At 41.6% G+C, this 23,137-nt stretch overlaps 1 protein-coding gene across 3 annotated transcripts in view; it reads left to right on the plus strand.

The window, feature by feature from the left end:
• The window catches only part of Arhgap24 (Rho GTPase activating protein 24), a 418,579-nt gene that overhangs the window by 289,645 nt on the left and 105,797 nt on the right, over positions 1-23,137 (plus strand). The window contains exon 1 of one of the 3 annotated variants that reach the window (XM_013350910.2): positions 8,560-8,815. The exons of the other annotated variants lie outside the window; for them this stretch is intronic. The gene's annotated coding sequence lies outside the window, so the exon portion shown is untranslated. Of the gene's footprint in view, positions 1-8,559; positions 8,816-23,137 lie in introns of those variants that run through there. 3 annotated transcript variants of the gene reach the window in all.

Here is a 23,137-nt window from a genome sequence, read left to right on the forward strand (position 1 = left end):
TGTGTGTGTGTGTGTGTGGTCTGTGTCTGTGTGTGTGTGTGTGTCTGTGTGTGTGTCTGTGTGTGTGTATGTATATATATGTATATATATACGCTTATAGATTTAGCAGCCTCTCATGTTTCTATTTTTTGAATTTACACATAAATACAGATATGAGTTGATGGTCCTATATCATAGCACATGCCTAACATGGCCTGGCCGTCAATGTCAGGTTTTGGTAAAGCCATTATGTTGTCTGGGGTTTCTGTCCTACCCAGTTCCTACAATCATTAAGTCCCAAAGGAATCACACAGAGGTTTATATTAGGTTATAAACTGATTAGCCCATTAGCTCAGGCTTCTTATTAACTCTTATAACTTATATTAGCCCATTATTCTAGTATATGTTAGCCACATGGCTCGGTACCTTTTTCAGCAGGGCAGTCACATCTTGCTTCTTCTGTGGCAGGGTCACACTGAAGATAAGACGTCCTTCTTCCAAGAATTCATTGACCCACCTCTACTTCCTGTCTGGTTGTCCCACCTATACTTCCTGCCTGGCTACTGACCAATCAGCGTTTATTTAAAATATAATTGACAGAATACAGACCATTCTCCCAAGCCTGGTGGGAGACTCAATGCAAGACTCAAGCACTTTGGTGCAGTCTCTCATTGATGCCAGTGTCTTAGGTTCTCAGAGTATCAAAATTTATTTACATGTTTTATTTGTATAAATATCTGTCCTTGTTCTAGTATTAAAAATAAATTCAACTTCCTACATCTCCAAAGCTCCTAGCCAGCAGTTGATGAGATAGAAGTGGAGATGCTGTGACAAGCCTTGGCTGCTCAGCTGAGATATGAGAGAGTCCTACTCATTTTTATTCACACCCCTTTTCTGCCTTTGCTGTTGGTTCTGACTGGTGGACTTCCCGATTTTCCCAATTCCCCTTACCATAACTTGAATTGGTAGAGGAAACAGTGGCGGATAAGAACATTATTATTAGTGTAAACTTTTGCTGTATTGATATGTTTTTCTGCAAATGTAGATTTTATTTCTTAAAACAGACCACTATTTACTATTTTTTCACTTTGTATTTTACTATGTAATCACAGAGCTAAAATGAGGCCTTGTTGACTATTATTTTAAAACAAAATGGAGATTAGTTTAAGAATTCAGCTTACATATGACCATTTCCATTGTTGCTTTATGTTTTCTAATATAAATTATGTAAGCACAGGCACCAAAATAGCAATTTTGAAATGCCTATTAAAAATGGGGCATTTTAAAAATTTTAAAAATGGGTCTCTCCCAGTAGGAGAGACCAGGCCTTCCATGTATGTGGCCGAGGGTCCAGCTGCAAACACCAAAACTCCGAAAAGTGAACCATGAAGAAGCTCAAACATTTTATAGCAAATGGATGGTTTGTGCATGCAAACATTACTGTTATGAACTATGATTATGGGAGATTTTATTGGTCAGGTACTTTGAAACCTTCATAGGATCTGTACATGGGCCTTAGGAAACTGATGGCAAAGGCTTCTCCACAGGTGGTAATTAGTATCAAAATTTATTTACATGTTTTATTTGTATAAATATCTGTCCTTGTTCTAGTATTAAAAATAAATTCAACTTTTGATTGTGAACAAATTTAGAGCAGTTGCACACAGAAAGTTGGCATATTGGTTAAGGCATCCATGGAATTTAATGACAATTAGTTGTAAGTAGCCAGTCTGTTTGCCACAAACAAATGCTTTATCATTAATGTAGGCTATTTTTTCCACAAGTCTTAAGAATATACTTTCACACCATGCTCCTTTATCTATAGAAATTTGTTCTAAAAGAACACTTTGAGCATAAAACCTAACAGAAAATGGAACTGTTCTCAGTTGTGTAACAGTATTAAGCTTTATGAGAAGCCTGGAAGAAATCGAGTCACACCACCAAGAGTGAAATATAGAAACTATATCACATTAGCCCCCAATAATGAAATGTAGAACTGTATCCCATTAATGCCCGAAATGCTGTAAATGCTTTGAAATAACAAATGCTTATTTTTAACCCTTTTTAAACTTTAAGTATATCTTACAATATCTCATTTTAAGATTATGGGCATAAAAATGCTTATAAAATATTTTAGGGGAAGTAGCAGAAACTACAACTACATTGTTACAATTTTATCTCTGAAACTCTACACATGTGTACATACAAAAGGGTTGGAATACACATATGTAATATACATGTGTATGCATGTCTTTGCAGGAAATTCAATAGATCACACAGATAACATTTAGGAAATTCAGTAATAGTTTTTTTTCAATGTCAAGATACTCATATACAAATATATTCACAGAGAAAGCTCTTAACTTTCATACATGAGGCACAATACTATTGTCTCATTGTACATATTAAGCTAAATCATAGCACTATCTTCCACTCTATATAGTATCATCCAAAAACTAATTTTTGAGTATTATTTTTATAAAAATGATGAATTGGAATGTTTTATTTTTTAATGAACAACAATGAAGCTTAGCAGAACATTACCTTGTTCCAAATAAATGTGACATAACTGTACTCACTTGTTACTTATTTTTATAACTAAATGTAATGTCTGAATTATAGAATAATAATAGTGTTGGTGCATAGCTTTGCTTACCTACAGGCCCTAGGGAGGGTATAACATGAGCATAAGTGTTTTCTGATTTTATTAATAGTATTGTTATATTGTCAGGTTGTTATATTGAAAATATGAAGTGTTTCATCTTTGAGTTTCTGCTCAATGGTAACAGGGTATGGTCAAACCCAGTTGCATTTGTATTGCATGTCCACAGGGCACATCCCTTTCTTTTGAAATGGTGTGTGTTACTAATGAAGCTCTTTCTTCATGTAAGCATGTTAGAAAAATGTATTTGTATTTAAAAGGGCAACCCATTGCTATAAATTGATTCTTGAAAAGTAAAATGCTTAATTTGTGTGAGTTTTGTTCTGGTTATTTGTCCAGTCTTTCAAATATTGTTTCAACAGACCAAAAAAAAAATCAGTGAATAGGTGAATTAACGTTAGGTTTAGTCTAAATATTCTGACTTGGTGCCAAGATTTTTAATTTAAAGACTTTTCCATCCAAGAAACATAGACGTACCAGATCCACACTTGCTTTTTCGTTAACAGGCTGTTGTTGGTTAAGGTACCTAACCCCAATTCCTCTGCCACCTACTTCCTGGTCACATCAAAGACCTGGGAAAGTACTTTAAAAAAAAGCACAAATAAGTCCAAAGTAGCATCACACATGCCCCCTCCCCTCCTCTCTGCTCTCCACACTTGCCCTGGCCCCCAAAAGCCTGATCTCCACAAGAACATTCATGTTGCCATTATTGAGGTCACTTGAATGGGCTAGACCAGCAGGGCCTCTTGGGTGATAGTGGATTTGTTTTGGATCATATCTGCATTGATAACTCACTATACCCCTTCTGGTCATAGGCGGTGGCCTCAAAACTGTGTCTGTGTTTTCAGAATGCACGTCATGCTCGTGACGGTTGTCCCATGCCCATTCTCTCCCTGATGGAATGTGTACATATACTCACGCTTGCATTTTCCTGCATTGTTTGTATAGACTAAAATTCACCTGGCTGATGATGGGGCACACCTTTAATCCCAGGACTTGGGAGGCAGAGGCAGGCAGATCTCTGCTGAGCTCCAAGTCAACCTGGTCTACAGAGCAAGTTCCAAGAGAGTTAGGGTTACATAGACAAACCCTGCCAAAAAAAGAAAAAAAAAAAAAAACACAGAAAAATCAAAATCACTGAACCCCAAGCTGATCTGTATTTTTCTTTGTAGTGTTGAGAATTTTGTTAATAATGCTCACGAATAATTTGATACAGGTGTTACAATTCTTGGTAGCTATGTTTTAGGACTAACCTTTTCCACTTGCAGAGATTAAAAGCATGACAAAGTCACTTTGTCAAAAAATACATTTAAAAAAATTATCCCCACATCATTCCCTACAGTTGCTGTTCTCTTTCTTCTCTTGTCCTCTGTGTGTGTGTAATTTACTATGTAGAAGTCAACGTAGGACATTTACAAAAACAAACGTCAAATGGAAAATAAAATTTCTATTGTTTCATTACAAAGAGATAAATGCTACTAACATTGTAAAGCATTTCAGATTTTTTTCTGTACTGTTAATTATTAATTACAAAATTCGAATCATAAACATGCCCATGATTTTAGTATATTCTAGTGATTCATTATTAAATCATGTACTATGCAATACATACAATAATGCACACCATACATACATTATAATTTGCAATGTAAAAGATGTGTTTTTGAAAATCTTAACATAGTTCTGTAGCTGCAATCCTGACTGCATTTTGGCAACTGGCTGCATGTTGAGAACTAGATGCCATGAGTTCCATATTTTAGAAGATTTATCCTCAAGGTTCCGCTTGCTGAGGAACAGTTATAGTCCCCTTGCACATCAGCTTCCTTAAAGAGCCCTGAACACAGCATGTAATTGGAAAATCATCTGGTCTCTAATCTTCTGGTGCAGGCAGGCTCCTGGTTCCTTCAGAGAATGACCTGTGCTGGCATATTTTCTGTGTGTGGTAGAAGTGATGGGGAGGATTACACTATAAAGATATTCCTTTATAAATATTTTAAAATATGTTCCAAGTATTGAATTGAACAGTACAATGGCTTAAACACAGTGTCCTGCACTCTATGTTCATTTTAAACTTTCTGAACCAAGAAACAATTAATTTGTATCAATGGATTTTATTTAAATAATCATTGGAATAGATGCTACTTTTTAATAATTCTGACTGTAACTGTTTTCTCTTCCTTTATTTGGGAAAACATGTTTTTAGACATGAGAAAAAAATTTCTATTTGACGTATGTTGTGTATGTCATGATAGGCTTCACAGCACATTAGCTTAGAAAAACTCAGCTTTTCAGGGAAATCTGCTATCTCCAGACTAAGCGCTAAAGTAAATATTTTAAGTTCAACAGCAATGCCAGAAACCCCAGGAAGGGGAGGGTTCTTCACTGATGTCAGTAACTGGATACTTAAGATGCCACTAGTTTTGTTGTTGCTATGGTTGCTTGGTTGGATGGTTTTGTGTTTTGAGACAGCTTCCTTCTTTAGCCAGGCTGTCTTCAAACTCACAATGTAGCCAAGAAAGCCCTTAAATGCCTGATCTTCCTGTCTCTTTCTCCCAAGGCTAGCATTTCAGACATGCTGAGCACCTGGCAATGTGTTGTTCCTTAATTCAGAACTTAACTTTAAAAGAAAAGCTTAAATGAAAATCCTTGTGTTGGTCTTTTTCTCTACAATTGATTTCCTTGTCATTTATTTGCATCATTGTATTATTGCTGCCTTAACCAATGGCCAAGAAAGATAAGGATGGCTCCTGCTTGTAATGGCAGAACCTGAAACAACATACTGCTGCTGTTACAAGATCTTCAAATGTACAGCCTTCTTGGTTAGGTTAGGAAGGACAGAGAAGCCTGGATTCATGAAAGCTGTTGGGCAGAATGCTTTGCAGATGGGGATTTCAAAGTCAGAGACATTGTATCAGCAGGCACACTCAGAGAAAACATTGTATCAGCAAGGAAACTCGGAGAAAACATTGTATCAGCAAGCACATTCAAAGAAACATTGTATCACCAGGCACACTCAGTGAAGTTATAACCTGTGTGGAACAGGATGAAGGGTAGAAACAACCTGTGGGCATGGGAAGCTGGTAGAAACTGCACTTCCTGGTAGGAGACAACAGAGATACCTCTCAGCTGGGCCTGGCACTGAGCTAGCAGTATGAACACGGGAAAGAGAGCTGTAATTGAGAGCCCTGCTGCAGCAGCCTTTCAATGAATAAACTTGGCATTTCATTTACATCCTCAACCCACGATCCTGAAAATTTGGTTCTTCTAGTTCTACTCAGCACTACAATTGGATAAATAAATAAATAATAAATAGTCATCTTAGACATAAATCAGGAAGAGATTGCCTTCTTTTATTCTAAGGCAATCTTCAAGGTCTCATAATTTAAACACATTCAAACAAATAATGCATTTGTTGTATTTTGAAAGGAGAGGAGCATTTTATTATAGTAAAATACCTAAACTTGTTTCTTTAATATGAAGACAGACAGGATCCTGCTTAGACAACAAAAAGAATACTAGCACATAATATCAAAACTGATGGGTATAGAGATGGCTCAGTGGTTCAAAGAAGGTATTGTTCTTGCAGAGAATCTGAATGTGTTGCCCAGCCCTCATGTTGGATACCTCAAAACCACATATAACTGCAGCTGCATCCTCTTACAGCCTCTGTGAGTACCCACACCCTGTGGGCACATTCTGCTGAAAGAGATCTGGCACCCTCTTCTGGCCTTCACAGGAACCACACTCATATAGGCATGCACACATATACATAACTAAAAATTTAGCAAACCTTAAAAACAAATTCTTTTTATGCATCTTACATCTAGTTCATTGCTGAAAAAATCAAAATATATTTTCCTTCAAATCTGTGCATTGTACTTACAAGTGAAGAAATTTTCTTGTTAAGTTGCATCTCTGCCTTCTCACAGTACGAAAACAAAAGTTCCTTCTCTCTCTGAGAAAGTTACAAGTTAACTCATTTGCCCAGACTATGGGGACTCTGGGTCATAAAGGACTTGGCTGTAATTTAAATTCCACCAATCACTAGTTAACAGTGTGCAGGCTAATTATTCTCACTGCTGAAGGGGATAATAGAAGCTGCCTCATAGGGTTATTATGAGAATTAATGGAGGTGGTATTCCTTCCTTAAGCCTCCCAGGCCTGTGTTTTTCATATAACACAGAGGAGGCCACATTGTTAGCGCCTTTCCTGCTCTTCACCTGCCTCCCTCCTCTGTGTCTTCCACAACCTGACTTCTAAATAGTGCAGAAGTAACTGTAGGAACACCAGCGTTACTGCCCAGATGCACGTGCTACGGAATTAACTCAGCGGTGAACTTAGCATTCCATCTCCAACCTTTCCCCTCCGCTAATCGTCTTCTCCAGCCCACACCAGCGAGAGTCCACCAGGGCACTGGGTTGACAGTGAGGCCAGTTATGCACGTGGGCACTCCAGCAGAGTTTCGACTTCTCTGCTTCATTCTTCCCCCTAAGCCTAGATGGAACCCATGTTGCTCACAATTCACTCACTCCAGCCGTGGGCCATACGGTGACTGCCATCAGGACCTGCCACAAAGAGGACAGTGGTTCAATAAAATCCTTAACTCTATTTAGAGCCCACTTGAAGCAATCACTCTCTATAAACCAAGGAAGGAGTCCTAGAAAAGGGACATCAATTCACAGGCCACAACACTCAGCAGGGCAATCGGAGGGAGGAAAAAGGCAACTAACTGCCCTTTCCCCAGGATTCCACAATATACAAAGCATTTTTACAGGCACATTGTTCCATCCTCCCCCCATCCTAGGAAGTAGACAAAGCAGATGCTGGCAGGACTGATGCCTAGGAGGATAAATACACAGCAGGTGAGGAGCAGAATTTGGAGGATGGGGAAGTGGCTAAAGGGCAGGGCTAGCCTCTCATCCATGAAATCATCCTATAGTTTGGTAAATAATTATTTGCCTGTGGGGAAAACCATGTCACTAAGAAGAAAAAAAATGTTTCACAAAACATTCAAAAGCCTAAAATTTTTCTCCTTCACTCACTTCAGAGAAAATAAAAATAGGAGAACTAAAAATTTGAAGCCAGCAATTGAGAATCATCTACAACAATAATTGTATCAGTCTGGAGCGAACATGTACATGTTATAGATAGAAAGGCCTTCTGGAAGCCTCCCAGTATTGAAATATGTGTGTAAGTCAAGACCGCTCTTGAAGAGGAATGGCAAGAATTTTTACGAGAAATTTTAAATTCATCTGTCAGCTTTATAAAAGCCCACATCATTACTGCTTCTTCAGCGTGGGTGATTGCTGCATAATTCCAGCATGCGCCTCAAATAAAGATTCGATACGAGATAGTATGAACCAAAAATATTTTTCTCTTAAGAGTACTATTTGATACGGGCAAACGTTTTAATTGTATCAGATTCCTCTTAAACATTGTTACCTTGAAAATATCAGCAAAACCTTAATGGCTTGAAATCTTAAAAAGGTGGCTTCTATTTAATGAGTGTAACTGCACTGATGCCTGCCATTGGTATGTGCTGTGTGTGTGTGTGTGTGTGTGTGTGTGTGTGTGTGTGTGAAGGTGAGGGGGGGCGAGAGGAAGGAAGGAGGAGAGAGAGGAAGGGAAGAGGGAGAGAGACAGGGAGAAGGAGGGAGGAAGGGAGAGAGAGGGAGAGAGAGGGAGAGAGAGAGAGAGAGAGAGAGAGAGAGAGAGAGAGAGAGAGAGAGTTGCTTGAAGCATGCCTCTGGGTTGTTTGATTGGCTCTATGCCATCTAAGAATCTCAGCTTCACTGTTCTCTGACCTCCTATTGTCCCAGTTCTGATTTATGGGACTTAGACTCTCTCCAAAGGCAAGGTGTCTGGAGTTTAGGGTCCTTGCTTCACAGCCCCTCCCCTTCCCCCGTGCCCTCCCCCTTGCTTGGGTTCACCTTGTCGTAACCTTGCAGAACTCAGCATTTTTCACCTGGGCTCAATAGCCGGAGAGTCCACTGGAGCTGAGACCAAGCCATGGTTTCCATTCCTGGGTGATGGAGTCATGGGAGAAACTGCAATGAGCAAACATAGTGGGACCTGAGCCGGCTGGAGTGTGCGCTAAGCCGCTCAAGACAGAGCAGCTGCTCAGTCTTCCAGCCTGCATCTGCCACTGACCACTGAAGTGTGTGTTTGTGCAAGGTGAGAGCGGGGCTTTTCCTTAATTTGGAGACAAATTGCCGGGTATTGTTGTTGATTATGCTTGATAATTTGGGGGGATGTGTATCACTGACAAACCTAGGTTGTTGACTGTGGGGGCTCTGTTTGTGCCCTGGTTCGTCTTCAAAGTCCAATCAGCCTCCCCCACCGTCTGCGTCTGAATCATGGCAACAAACGGAACGTGGAGCTGCTCTCTGTCCCTGCAGCGTGATCGTTTCGTGCGCCTCCTCAGTTCTTTCCTTAATGGCTGCTGCCAAGTGTCGTGCTGTCCTTATACAGATTCCCAGTGCTAACTGGAAGGCATGCTTTAGATAGAAGTCTGAATTACTATTTTTAAAGTTCATGGTGTGATGTATTCTTTGTTTGCCCACATGCTAAGCACCGAAACTTTCTAGAGTCTCTCTGATGATCTAAGAACAGAAGCAGTGCGGGGCTTCTGTGCATTTGCTTCTCAAAATAAAGTTTCTACTTGGCCGTGTGTGTGTGTGTGTATGTGTGTGTGTGTGTGCATATGTGCGTGTGTCTGCGTGCATGCGTGCGTATACGTGTCAAAATATCTCAGAACCAAAAAAAATTCAATAACATTTTTCTTCTGATACGCTTCTGATATCTTAACAGCATATAAGCTGTTTTTATGAGCACATTTAAATTGTACAGCTTTAGGTTTTGTGCCTAGTAAGTAACACAGATACTGTAGTAGCTTGTGAAAGTATATGGGAACATAACACACACTCCCCCTGAGTTCTAACAACAGGAACTAACCCATATTCTTGGGTAAACAGATGGCCTTTAATCCTTAGCCACTGCAGCATGCTAGCTACCACACCAAACCTGTAAAATTATATACACATATACACACATATATATATGGTTTCTTAGTGACTAAATAAATAGATAGGATATTTTTCATTTATGAATCACATCTCAGAAAGGGGGAATGTATAGGATTCAGGGTTTGTTTAAGTAGAATTGGAAAATAATGCGGGATGGTATTGAGTTTAAGTGGGGAAAGCGACACTGTACTAAATTAAATCACGTGTGGAGGAGCAGTGCAGGGCTCCACAGCCTCAGACGTTAATTTCTAATGAAAGAGCAACACCATGCCTAAGGGAATCCAGAGTCAGCAGAAATGTAGCCCAGAAAAAGTTTAGTAAAATATGCTGTCAACTTGAAGAATGCACTTGTCTGTACTAATTCTGACACAAAAAGTAAAAACAATAAACACAATACTTTAAACTATTTGTTTAAAATTAGTTTACATGTAGGTAGACTCTGAAAATGAACACAGTCCATATATTTAACTAAAATTCAGTGCATTTAAACTTATTTTAAAACAATCAACAAATACTATAGAATATTAAAATTGTGCATGCTGCCTTAGCCAGTTTAGCAGGAATGTTTGGAGGCCCAGCTGGAATGTCACCTGTTTTTCACATACATACAGATTGTTTAGTGCCTTGGCCTCTCTGCTCATGGCTTCCTGCTTTCAGAATCTGTGTAAGACCCTGGGAACCTGACTCTACCACCTGCACGATTTCCATGTGAGTTGGAACAATAGGATTCACGTCACAGTCATGGGTGAGGAGTGCAGAGGCCTGATAGTCACAGAACTCCTTAGTAGAATTTGGGGCTATAAGTGTTTTGAAGCTAAGTAGAAGCAGGTGGGGCTACAGACATTTCTTGCATGTCTGATTAAAAGACCTTTCTTTTTTATTATTTATTCTTTTGGAGGCAGAGCTTCATAATGGCCAGGATAACCTCAGACTTGCTTTGGAACAGAGGGCAGTTTTGAACTTGTGTTCTTCCAACTTCCACCTCCGGAGTGCTAGGATCACAGACATATGACACCATATCCTCTTTATGCAGTTTTGAAGTTAAAACCCAGGGCTTCTTGCACACTAGAAAACATTTTAGCAACTGGCCTGCATCCTTAGCTTCTTGTCTTTTTATATTATGTTCAATGGCTTCTAAGAAAAAGAAAAAGGCAGTTGCCAGAAGATATACCTAGATTGTAGTTCTGGTTATCCTTGGTCATGACAGGAGGTACCCAAGGAACTGATTGTTCTTTATCCTAATGCCTGGGATCCCAGCTGCAGTTTGTGTTTTTGCTTTTTTCTGAAGTTTGGCATATTTGTATATGTATGACATTTTTTGGGTATAGATCTCAGGTCTAGATATGAAATTCATTTTTCTTTCATAGTGTTTTGGGAGGTAATTCCATTCAAACTCTGAAGGGCTGTGCTGTGGTTTGCCATGGGAGGTCGTGGCTGAAATTTCCCACTATGGTAGTGGGATGTTCTTCGAGAAGCTAGACTGTAGGGCACTTTGTAGTGAAGGTTTAGAAATTGAGGGTTTGGAAATTTAAGGTGTATATCTATGTATTATTATCAATATAATTCCTGTTTAAATATTTGAATTACTGTACTAGCATAGGTTTAAAAAAGGACACATCTTGTCCTACACACAATTTTGAAGAAAATACTAATTATCAATGAAAAGCAAATTGTATGTAATAACTCAAACATTTTCCTCAATGTGCAGTTCCAGAAGTCATAGAGTCTGGGGCATAGATCTGTGACATAGAACCCCCTCAGCACACGTAAAGCCTGTGTTTACTCCCCGAGACCCGCCACTACACATACAGACTTTTACTAGCAAAGGGTCATCAAGACAGTGCAATTACAACTTCACAATATTTTCACGGAGCATAGGTATTCTTCACAAAGAAAGCATTGCCAAGTACCCAATGGTATATATTGGGCTTTAAGAGGATGTCCAAAAATTTTAATTTAGTACATTTTAAATCAATGAAAATATGCTTTTATTATCCTCTTTTGATGAAATATTTTAGAGATCATTATGCTTTGTGCATTTGTATAATGATGAAGTATTGAAAAAGTATGGGGAGTCCATCTCTTTCAGTTCTTGGCATCCTGCAAAATGGTGCCTCTAACAGGGATCTTCAGAGCATGCCAGCATGTCCAGAGATATTATTATGTAGCTATAAAGTATCATATTCTGTTGTTTCTAAGTTTTCTTATGAATCTGAAAAATGGGGAAAGAGTCAATAAGAGTATCAACCAAGGACTCACTTGGAAAAGAAAAATAAGTGTCTGATACACAAAATAAATCTAAAGGAGTCAAAGACATAAAATATGAAGCCGGGAGTATTGTAGAGCAGGAAAGAGTGTGTGCCTACTTGCACATGGTAGGTGCTGTACCAATGTCTCTGAGCTGCCTTGAGCAGGATTGTGAGAGGCATTCTACTGTAGCAGGAAAGAGGGGTCCAACACGGCCTTCTGTGCTGACAGCGTGTTCCCTGTGCCTTTCAGGCCCCGGGAACAAACAATGACAGAATCCTTACAGTATGTTTTATACTAGAACCACACACATGTTTGGTAAAAATCCAGAGTGTTCCCTTGCTCATACTGTTGCTTCCCAAGTCGGGGTTTTGCCTGAAGTCTCACAGAGAGATGTTCGCAGGATTCTGATCTGGAATTCTTGTTGGTGGGACAGTGGAATGAGGAGTTATGATTTGTGCTTGGATGCTCCAGTGGTGTCAGGCTGGACTGCACTGAATCCCCAGTGATCAAGGGACCAGAGAGACCAAGCTGGTGAGCAGGAGGTCTTCAGCTGGGAAAGGATTCTCTCATCTGAACCTGTCATTTCTTATCTCTCACTTCCTGTTCTTCTGGCTAGTGTCTTTATCCTGCATCTCACACCACACCGTAACCTGGACGACAGAACGACTTATGTCATTCACGCTCAGTGCCTCAGTCTGGCAGCCTGTTTAGAGCGATGTGCAATGTTCCTAGCAACAGATTAAGGCAAATCCACAGAACCTCCAAAGCTGCAGCCACTGAGAACAGAAGGTCACCTAGTTGGATCTGGAATTTCTGCCTGTGGGCTTGTATTAGTTAAGAAACACAAATGTTTTTAAACATTTGAAAACTTAACTTTAACTGAAACTTGGGAGGAGCAACCATTTTCAAAAACAAACACCGATAAAATCAGTCAAAGTAGTTAAAATGAGAGTCGAGTGTATGGACCCTAAAATATCGATGTGGAACAATCAGAGTATATGACGTCAGCAGGGGGTGATCTTTATTATCAGAGATATTTACTATGAGCAATGAACACAGAAAAAGAGGGGAACCTAGACCTCCGTTAAGAACCTTGAATGAGCTGTTGGATGGTGATTTAGTCTTTCTGGACTTCAGTTTTACATCTGTAAAATTGGCCTAAGTCACATATCAATGCTACAATATGTACACAGACTTTGCACAGCAGAGGACATGAAAAGTTCATTGTGAATCGTAATATTTTAACAGTTGGATTTCCACGACTTGATGGACTTGTGAATTTTCCTAACTGATGGGGGGGATGATAAGGACTGGTAGTGATTTCTAAAGAAAGTAAGGAAAATGAGTGGAAAATAAATAGGACCAGTGTGGTTTCCAGAGAAGAGGTATCTTATTGCTACCGAGGACTTCTACCCCAGTGCTGTGATTACCACTACCAAGGACCTCCATCACCAATGCTAACACCATAGCATACTCAGAAGGAGGCATTCATCTGTGTTTGATGGTGAATAAAGCAGAGAAAGATGGAGAGAGCGGGATGAAGGAAAAGAAAGGAATGCATGAAAGCGTAGTTTTAAAATATCACCAAGACGTCTTATCTGAATTCTTTAGGTCAGATTTACCTGTAATGTCAAACCCCCTCTCTGGTCCCCCACCCCTACCCCCGGCATAAGCCCACAACAAATAATGAAGTGTAGATACACTGATTGCAGGAATGCGTTATCGGTCCATAGAGAGGAAAAACACAGAGGGACTCAGTGTGCTCGGAACACACAGAACGTAATGCACCTGCTCAAAGGGAAAAGAACTGAGTCCATCTGGCAGAAACCCAGGCCTGAAAACAGGCCCCTACCTACAGGACCATTTGTGAAGGACAAATATTGATTGTTCTTTGCTTTGTGTTGTATTTGTTTCGATAGCCCTTGCTCACTAAATGGCAATATCATCTCGGTGTGAAAGCCCAGACTCTCTCACGTGTCACAAACTCCCCATCAGGATGGTCTCGCGTGTCACAAACTCCCCATCAGGATGGTCTCGCGTGTCACAAACTCCCCATCAGGATGGTAGCTAGCAGCCTGCAGCAGGGAAGTAGTGAGCAGATGCAAACCCATCCAAACTACATCCGCCATTGCAATGGCCAAACGTCAGAAATCAGGTCTACCCACCTGGCCTTTCATTAATTTCACAATCATATTTTTGTTCTTATAAACGGAGGAACATTCAGATGGTGCATGCCTGAGGGACAAGTTGGCAGATCATGACTTCAAAGCTAGCCTGAAGTACCTAAGAAGTTTGAAGCTTGTCTGAGCTGCAAGAAACTCTACCTGAAAACAAACAATAACAAATAAAAGACCCAATAACATTCCATAATATTCCAGAAGTTAGTCATAAAATCTTTTGAGGAATGTGCTTACTATGAGTCTGATTTGCAGGAAGTCATCACTGAGCTAGTGAGATTAACTGGATAACCTAGCCTTCCTATTCTTTCTACTTCTTCTATTCTTCATGGAGACAAGGTCTCAGGTATTCTAGGCTGACTATTATGTGTAGCCCAAGAATAACTTGAACTTCTGGTCCCCCTGCCTCCACCTATTGAATGATGGGGTTACAGGCCCCAATCACCATGCCATTTACGTAGCACTGGAGATTTTAACCAGGGCTTCGCCAAGCACCCTATCAGCTGAGCCTCATTCCCAGACATCTCACCCATCTACTAACAAATGATGCATTCCTTCTACCTAGATTCATGGCACATTTACTAACGCAAATCATGTGATTGTCAGAGAACAAGCTTTATTTTTTTTATGGAATGACTCAGAAAGAAAAGTAATTACCAATAATTTGCAGGGCTATAAAGGCTGCAAAAAGACATGGTGAGCTCCTGACTCTGTCCAGCTTCTCTGTCCTGAGACAGGCTGCCCTTGACTAAGATTTCAGGTCAGACAGAAGCTGTGGTTATGAAATCGAAGGCACGTGATGATGAATAGGAAGTGTTTAAAATAAAAGAGACTGGACTGGACTTGGCCCCAAGTCATCTTGGGAAAGCACTTATAATAAATAGCATGAGAACAAATGGCACATCCCAAGGGGAGGTCAAAAGTGAGGTTTCCATGGGGTGGGGACTTCATGTGACACATGGTTGTGCCACCAAACTACATCATGATGAGGGGTCTGCTCCCCTAAGAGTCACAACATCACACACACACACACACACACACACAGTGCTGATCATACTCTGTTCCAATGAAAACTGTTGTGCTGTAGATAATACTGCAAACAAATTCCCTATGTAAGAATGAAGCTTTGGACAGTAAATTGGACACTCTTCTCTTGTTAAGTAATCACTGAGTCTCAGATCTGTGGCACTATCAGTGGATTTAGTAGGAGAAGCATTTTAAAAGTCCCAGCCATCCTTCTTTAGTGGTCTTTAAATGTTGTATTGCATAGCAAGAGTGATGACCATATGTGCCAGACACTTTCCTGAGTGCTGTCCACACCCAAACGCCCTTAATTCTCATAACTGTGCTATAAATAACAGGTAAGGAAACTGGGCAGTTGAGGAAAGGAGACAGCAGCTAAGTAAGTTTCATTCAGCTCTTGGCTGAGTCAGAGCTCAAATCTGATTCCACAGCCTGTGGCTCAACCACCATGGAGACTGGTCTCAAGAGAGACATGTGATGTTTCTTAATCTGTCTTTAAAAAGTCAAAATAACTGCATAAAAATGTGTGTTTTAAAAGTACGTATTGCAGTTTTTGCATTCGCTGACAGTTGACATCTTAGCAGGGAGGCAGGATAGCAAATGACTGGGGTGTCAGCAACACAGGAAGCTAAGATATGGGCATCTTCAGCTGAACATAGGAATACAGGGAGAGAACTTGGGGGTGGGGAGGATGCCAACCTCAAAGCCCTCCCCCAGTGACACACTTCCGCCAGCAAGGCTGCACCTCCTCAATGTCCCATAACCTTCCCAAATAACACCACCTTCTAAGGACTATACGTTCATATATCTGCTCCTACAGAGGACATTGTCATTCAAATCACCACACTAAGTAAACTTTGATTTTAAAATATTTTTAAGTAAACTGGTTCCACCTTCACAGTTTCTCAAGAGACCTAATGAATCATCATTTTTCTGAGCTGCATTTTAAATCTTGTCTCAAAGCATGGAGGATGTGTAAATGAACACCATGGAGAGGAGATGAGTTTGCGTGGTACAGTTTGTCCAATGTCTTCTCTAGGTCTGATGACCACTCGGCCTTGTGGACACCTCCACAGCTGACCTGTGTCGTTCTCCATGTCTCTGTCCCATTCCTTGTTGTTTGAGTCAAATCACTCACTTATCACGAGTGTGGGAGATATTTGGAATATTTAGTGGGACTGGATTTGACAATTGAGGTTCTATATTAAAAAGGAAACTTATGACATCTTCAAAGCAAAGGATTGTCATGAATACTTACAGAGACCCCGCCTGTGCTGAACTAACGCTGAAACACAGCATCTATAAATCAAAATCCAATCAATGTTTTTAGCATTTTGACACAACTTGTTGGTAATAGCTTTGAGGGTGGCTTAGACCCATCCATCACGTCACTTGATCGTTCCTGTTACAAATCTCCTGTGTGAAGGGCACAAGCCGATGGAGAGTGGACTCAATTACCAGACCAGCCAGTGCATATCAATGTAGCAAACATAAAACTGCTGCTCATTTTGAAGGGCCTCGTTTCATCTTAATTTCTGCTTTATGACTTTCTGAAGTGTTCCAAAGACCACGGTAATGGAGCTGTTGAAATGGCTATGATACACCTGGTAGAGGTGGCACAAGGGATGCTCTTTCTTAGACCTACCTATTATTACTTCTAAGTGAAACTCAAAGTGAGTGTGTGGTAGACTATGTCCATTCAGGAAAACATAAGCCTGTTAGCTGATTGAGTTCTGAGCTATTTGAAAAACATACAGTATCTCACAATGAAAAAAAAAATCCTTATGAAACCTTGATTATAGACATAATGACAGGAAAGAAAGGTACTGTATTGTAAAATCATTTCAAGTTGTCATCTTTCCAATGGTTTGGGCAGATAGTTTGTTCTTAATGACAGGACGGGAAAAGAGTATTTCATGAGATGCCTGGTAGCTACCAAAGGGCCTGCTGGTGTGGGAGTCCCCTCTGTGTGCTGTGATTGCCACTGATGAATAAAGAAACTCCCTTGGCCTGTTGATAGGGCAGAGCTTGGGTAGGTGGGGAAGATAGAACTGAATGCTGGGAGGAAGGAGGCAGAGTCAGAACCACCATGGAGCCGCCGCCAGAGTAAGACATGCTGAATCTTTGCTGGTAAGCCACTGCAACGTGGTGATATACAGATGAATAGAAAAGGATTAAACTAAGATGTAAGAGTTAGCCAATGAGAAGTTAGAGCTAATGGGCCAAGCAGTGTTTTAATTAATATCGTTTCCATATTGTTATTTTGGGACTAAGCAGCCAGGAACAAACGAGCAGCCTCCTTGCTACAGCCTGCCAATCTCTGGTGACTCTTCAAGTCCTTACTCTTGGAACAAGGTGAACTGAGACTTGCTCTTGACACAGCTTCAAGGGGAATGGGTGGATCCTTTGCTGGATTCCTGGGACCTAGGGGGACTCTCTTGTTGTAAGGAGCAGCGGGGCTGCGTCCCTGGCACCCGGCCGCCTGCATGGCTAGCTTATGCCCCGAAATAATTACATGGAAACTGTATTCTTTTAAATACTGCCTGGCCCATTAATTCCAGCCTCTTATTGGCTAGCTCTTACATATTGATCTATCCCATTTCTAATATTCTGTATAGCACCACGAGCTGGCTTATCAGGGAAGATCTTAACCTGCATCTGTCTGGAGTGGGAGAATCATGGCGACTCCTGACTCGGCTTCTTTCTCCCAGAATTCTGTTTTGTTTACTCCACCTACCTAAGGGTTGGCCTATCAAATGGGCCAAGGCAGTTTCTTTATTAATTAACCAATGAAAGCAACAGATTAGAAAGAAATCACTCCCACATCACTCCCTGAACTAAATTTGGATCAAAGACCAAAATGTAACATATCATTGCTTCTAGGCTACATTCACTCTTCACTGGAATCTCTCTTCACATGTGTAAACATGAAAGCCTATGACTTTTCTTTCTCCTTACTAACTGAGAATATTTGTGTTCAAAAACAGAGATTGAGAAATACAAAGCATATATGAAGAGCAACTTTCCTTGCTGTCTGGAAGACATATAACATAGTGCCTTAGAGCCCAGACTCAGACACTGTTTACTGAGAACTGAGATGAATCTCTTGGGCTCTCTAGTTTTATCATATATAAAGCAGGAATAATGGGATCTATCTCATATGGTAATGATTAGAATTGAATTGCTCTTGGCTAATAGCAGTCCAGCATATACACTAGATACTTGTATTGTTCTCGTTCCCTTTCTGTTGCGATAAGTAGAAATGGCCAAAACATCTTGGGAAGGCAAATGTTCATTCCGGTTTATAGGTTTCAGTCCATCATTGAGGGAAGTAGGGCCCCACGCTCAAGCAAGAGCAGAAGCAGAAATCATTGAGGAATCTGCCTATTGGCTTGCCGGCTGCCTCATGCTCAACTAGCATATAGCGATGTAACCTGCCTTCTGCCTGACCCACTACTGAGCACAGTCTAAACCAAGTGGGATTAATGCTGGGTTTACTTAATCGGACATATGAATGAAGCCTTTTCTTTTCTGTGCTATTTCAGTGCAGGCTCTATAGTCAGGGCTTCTGGAGTCAAATCCTGATTCTACTGATTCCCCAGGTAATTCTAGGCATATTGCTTAACCTGGACTCCTACACATCTGCTCTGCAGATTTGAAGGCGATGTTATCGGCACCATCGGCTGAAGCGCAGGAGCCAGCAATACAAAGCACTTTATATTGTTGTTACGAGATGGTAAAAGAGGCCCACTAAGTCTATGAAATCCACAAAACTGCCACTTCACCCCATTCGGGTCCTATCAAACAAGGGGTAACAAAGACAAACAATCCCATTATCCCATGGTCAGTGATCCAGCCGGACTGAAAACCTGCCAAGCTACATCGCATACACGTCAGCTGTGGCAAAACTTAGTCAACATTGTTTAGACAGCATTTGTGATGTCTGGGTCACCAGCTGTCTGGAAAAAGAAGCACACGGCTTCCTTCTTCTGTGTAGTGTGGTGTGCCAGCCAGCTGGCATCAGGGGAAGGGGAGACAATCTCGTGCTGGCAGTATAACCAGTGTAACTCTAGGTCTCACTGGATCCCTATCCTCGGGGAAGGTGCTGCCCTACCCATGGTGCCCCAGGCTTCTACAGGTCAACCGACAGCAAAGAACTCAAAGTAACACGTGTGAGTCTCACTCCAAGGCCAGCATAATGAAGAACCACTGACTGCTACGAACACTAGCATGGGTTCTCACCCCATAGGCTGCAATTAGCAGCTGAAATGGAGAATTCTGTGGAAACACATAATCATCTTCTACAGTAAGATGTTTGAAATTATTCTTTTTGTTTGTTTGTTGTCGTTTTGGTTTTTACATCCCACTCAACGTTTCCCCTCCCTTCTCTCCTCCAAGCTCCTCCCCATCAACTCCTTCTTCTCTATGTTTCTTCAGAAAAGGGCAGGCCTCCCATGGATATCAGCCAGCCATGGTATTAAGATACCATTAAGATACCATGCATATTAAGATGCAGTGAGTCTAGGCACCTCCTCTTCTGTTGAGGCTGGATGAGGCAATTTGGTAGAATTCAAGGATCCCAAAAGCAAGCAGCAGAATCAGAGACAGCCCCTGCTTCCACTGCTAGGAGTTCCACAAGAAGACCAAGCTACACAATTGCAACGTATGCAAAGGGCCTACGTCAGTCCCAGGCAGGCTCTCTGGATGGCAATTCAGTCTCTGAGAGCCTCTATGCACTCAGGTTAGCTGGTTCTGTGGGTAAAGATATTTGAAATTTTTAGAAGGAGCAAATTTTTGTTAAGGACTAGTGTGGTGTTTGTGTGTGTGTGTGTGTGTGTGTGTGTGTGTGTATTTGTATGAGAGGGGGATTTTTCTGCGTAGCCTTAGCTGTCCTAAAACTCACTCTGTAGGCTACGCTGGCCTTGAACTAAGGCACCTGCCTCTACCTCACAATACTGAGATTGTAATGCCACCACCTTCCAGAAAGTGACTGTGCTTTTTCCATTAATTTATCGAAAAGTATTTTGTGCCTCTTGTTTCTATTTTTTTGTTTGATTCCCTATAATACGCATACACAGATAGGTATATATAGTTCTCTCTCTGCCTGGAAATCCCACATATACCTCCTGTTTAGTTATTGGCCATTCAGCTTTTGTTTAACACAATCTTTTCTCATTCCACACAGCCATCCCCACTCCCACTGCTCCCCTTTCTACCCCACCCTTTCCCCCACCCCAGCCCCCATCCACTCCCCAGAAACGGTAAGCCCCCCCCCCTTGGGGAGTTAACAAAGCCTGACATTACTTTGAGTCAGGACCAAGGCCCTCCCATCCATATCCAGACTGAATAAGGTATCCCTCCAAAGAGAATGTATTCCAAGATGCCAGATCACACACGAGGGATAAATCCTGGTCCCACTGCCAGTGGCCCCACATATTGCCCAAGCCTCACAATTATCCTGTACATTTAATGGGCCTAGCTTGATCCCACGCAGGTTCCCCCGCTATCAGTCCAGAGTCGGTGAGCTCTCACTAGCTCAGGTCAGCTGTTTCTGTGGGTTTCCCCATCACGGTCTTGACCCCTCTGATTATATCATCATTCCCCCCTCTCTTGGACTGTCCCCCCGGAAGTTTGGCACAGTGCTCCGCTATGGATCTCTGCATCTGCTTCCATCAGGTGCTGGATGAAGGCTCTATGATGACTTTTTAGGCAGTCATCAATCTGATTAGAGGGGAAGGCCAGTTTGGACATCCTTTCTGCTGTTGCTTAAAGTCTTAGCTGGGTCATCATTGTGCATTTCTGGGAATTTCCCTAGTGCCATGTTTCTCACTAGCCCCTTTCAGCTTCTTATTACACCAATCACAGCACTACATCTTCACACCATGTACAAACATCTTACAAGAAGATGAGGCCAGAGAAGCAGCTCCATAGTTGACCATTTACCTAGCATATTTGACCTCTGGAGTTTGATCTCCTCTGTCAAAAACAAGACTAGGGGTCAGTGAAATAGCACATATGACATAAAAGATACAGCTCATCCCTTTAATACAGTATTCAATGTCTCCATTGACACCACCATGGCTATTAGTATTTGTGTTTGTCTTAGGGTTCCCATTGCTGTGGTGAACACTACCACCAGATGGGTGTGTTTCTGTCTCACACCTCTCGGGTCACAGTCACTACTGAGGAAGGTAGCGTGAGCAGAGTCTCCAGAGGAGCTCTGCTGGCTGGCTCGTTCCCTGTGGAACTTAGCATGTTTGCTCGTACAACCCAGAACCATCTGCTCAGAGGTGGACTGTCACCAGGGACTGGGCCATCCCAAATCAATCATTAATCAACACAATACCACTCAGACTGACTACAGGTCAATCTTGCAAAAGCATTTTATCGAAGAAGATCGCCTCTTCCCAGGTCTAGTTTTGTGTCAAGTTGACAAAAAGTAACAGGTACAGAACTGCTCATTTTTCATCACAATAGAACTGGGAAATTTTGTGACATAGACTTAGGAATTTAGGAGGAAGAAACAAGCAGGAAATGCTGCATACAACGCCGAACAGTCTCCAACAGAGTCTGCTACGAAGAGTGGGGACAAAGGGTGAATCGTTCGTTGCCACATCTGTAGCCAGAGTTCTGTGCCCAGATGCCCAGCAACTGTAAGTCATTAACAATTTCTTATGAAGTGGATATAGGAAATCTCTTATCCAATTTACAAAATGCTAACTTGGACTACTTTGATCCAGTTGTGAAATGTGGAAGAGTGGTCCCAGGGTGAAATTTTAGAGCAACGAATGTATACAGGTGTGGGTGTGTGAAGGGTGGAGACTAGAGGAGTCTCTTCTGGGAAACCCAGTACCAGCCAGTTGTAGAAGCAAGAGGGAGACGTTATGAGGGTCCACAGCTTTGCAGGCTATTTTAAGTACTAAAAAATATCTTTGCCAAAACTTGCTTAAGTACATGCTGAAAATTTGAACCAGTGAAGTTTTCTAATAGTTCAGTTTCTCACTTTTCCTCTGCACTTGAGCATCCACAAGAGATCTAATGAGGAGATCTAAAGTGTCGCCCGACCTTTCACACCCAGAATGGCTGCTTGATTGTATTCCCCCAAAAAACCACTATTGATTTAGATGATGTCATTTGGCCTGCCATGAGTTCCAAGACTAGAGCAGTCAAGTCAGCTGGCAAAATTCTTGCCCTCGGTACCGTGCGTGCCCAACAGAAGGGATTTGCTAACAGGGAGTTGTACTAGATGCCTTGCGAAGTGAGTGCAGACTACAGCAGACAGAACGGGACCATGCGGCTGGAGAGAGTCAAGGACCAGAAGGAAGAGGACAGGCAGAGCGGGTCCCTGCTCTGCCCAGCTTATCTGGGGTGAATTCTGAGTGAAGGCCTCAGGAAGCCATCTGTGTGATGAGCTTCTGGAGGCAAAGGAGAGCACCAATGGTGAAGGTTTCGATGTGAAGGAGCCTTGTGTGGGATCTCTGAGATTGCACCTGGAAGTTTCAGCTGAGACTTAGTGAGCAGGGGGCAGAGGGCAGGTCAAAGACCACGGCCAAACACAAGATCGTCTGTCCAGCGCATTAGGGATTATGGGGGTAGGATATAGTAGTATTTGGGAGGTGGCCCTGCCGAGGACACCTATACCCTGTCTCCCATGGCTAGCAAATCTAGCATACACTCCGCTCCAATGCTGTAGACAACATGAATGTATCTTCTGACATTTCTAAGAGACACAATCTCATCGTAAATTTCCTCTTTTGGGGGAAGGATCTTACAACCTTCCTGATTCCTCTCCCCAGTGGTGCCTGAGCCTTGGGTGTAAGAGTTGTGTTGTTGTTGTATCCATTGGGACTGAGTTCCACACATTTTCATTTTGATAAGTTGTAGTTTTTGGAATGCTTTTCTGCTGTTGCAACGAGGCTTGCCTTGATGAGGGTGAGGACACTTACCTGTGGGCATGAGGACAGATATTCGGGATGTACTTAGTGACTGCACTGGTTTAATAGAGTGGAGATCGTACATTC

This window comes from Microtus ochrogaster, linkage group LG1 (assembly GCF_000317375.1).
Source record: "Microtus ochrogaster isolate Prairie Vole_2 linkage group LG1, MicOch1.0, whole genome shotgun sequence".
NCBI classification, from domain to species: Eukaryota; Metazoa; Chordata; class Mammalia; order Rodentia; family Cricetidae; genus Microtus; species Microtus ochrogaster.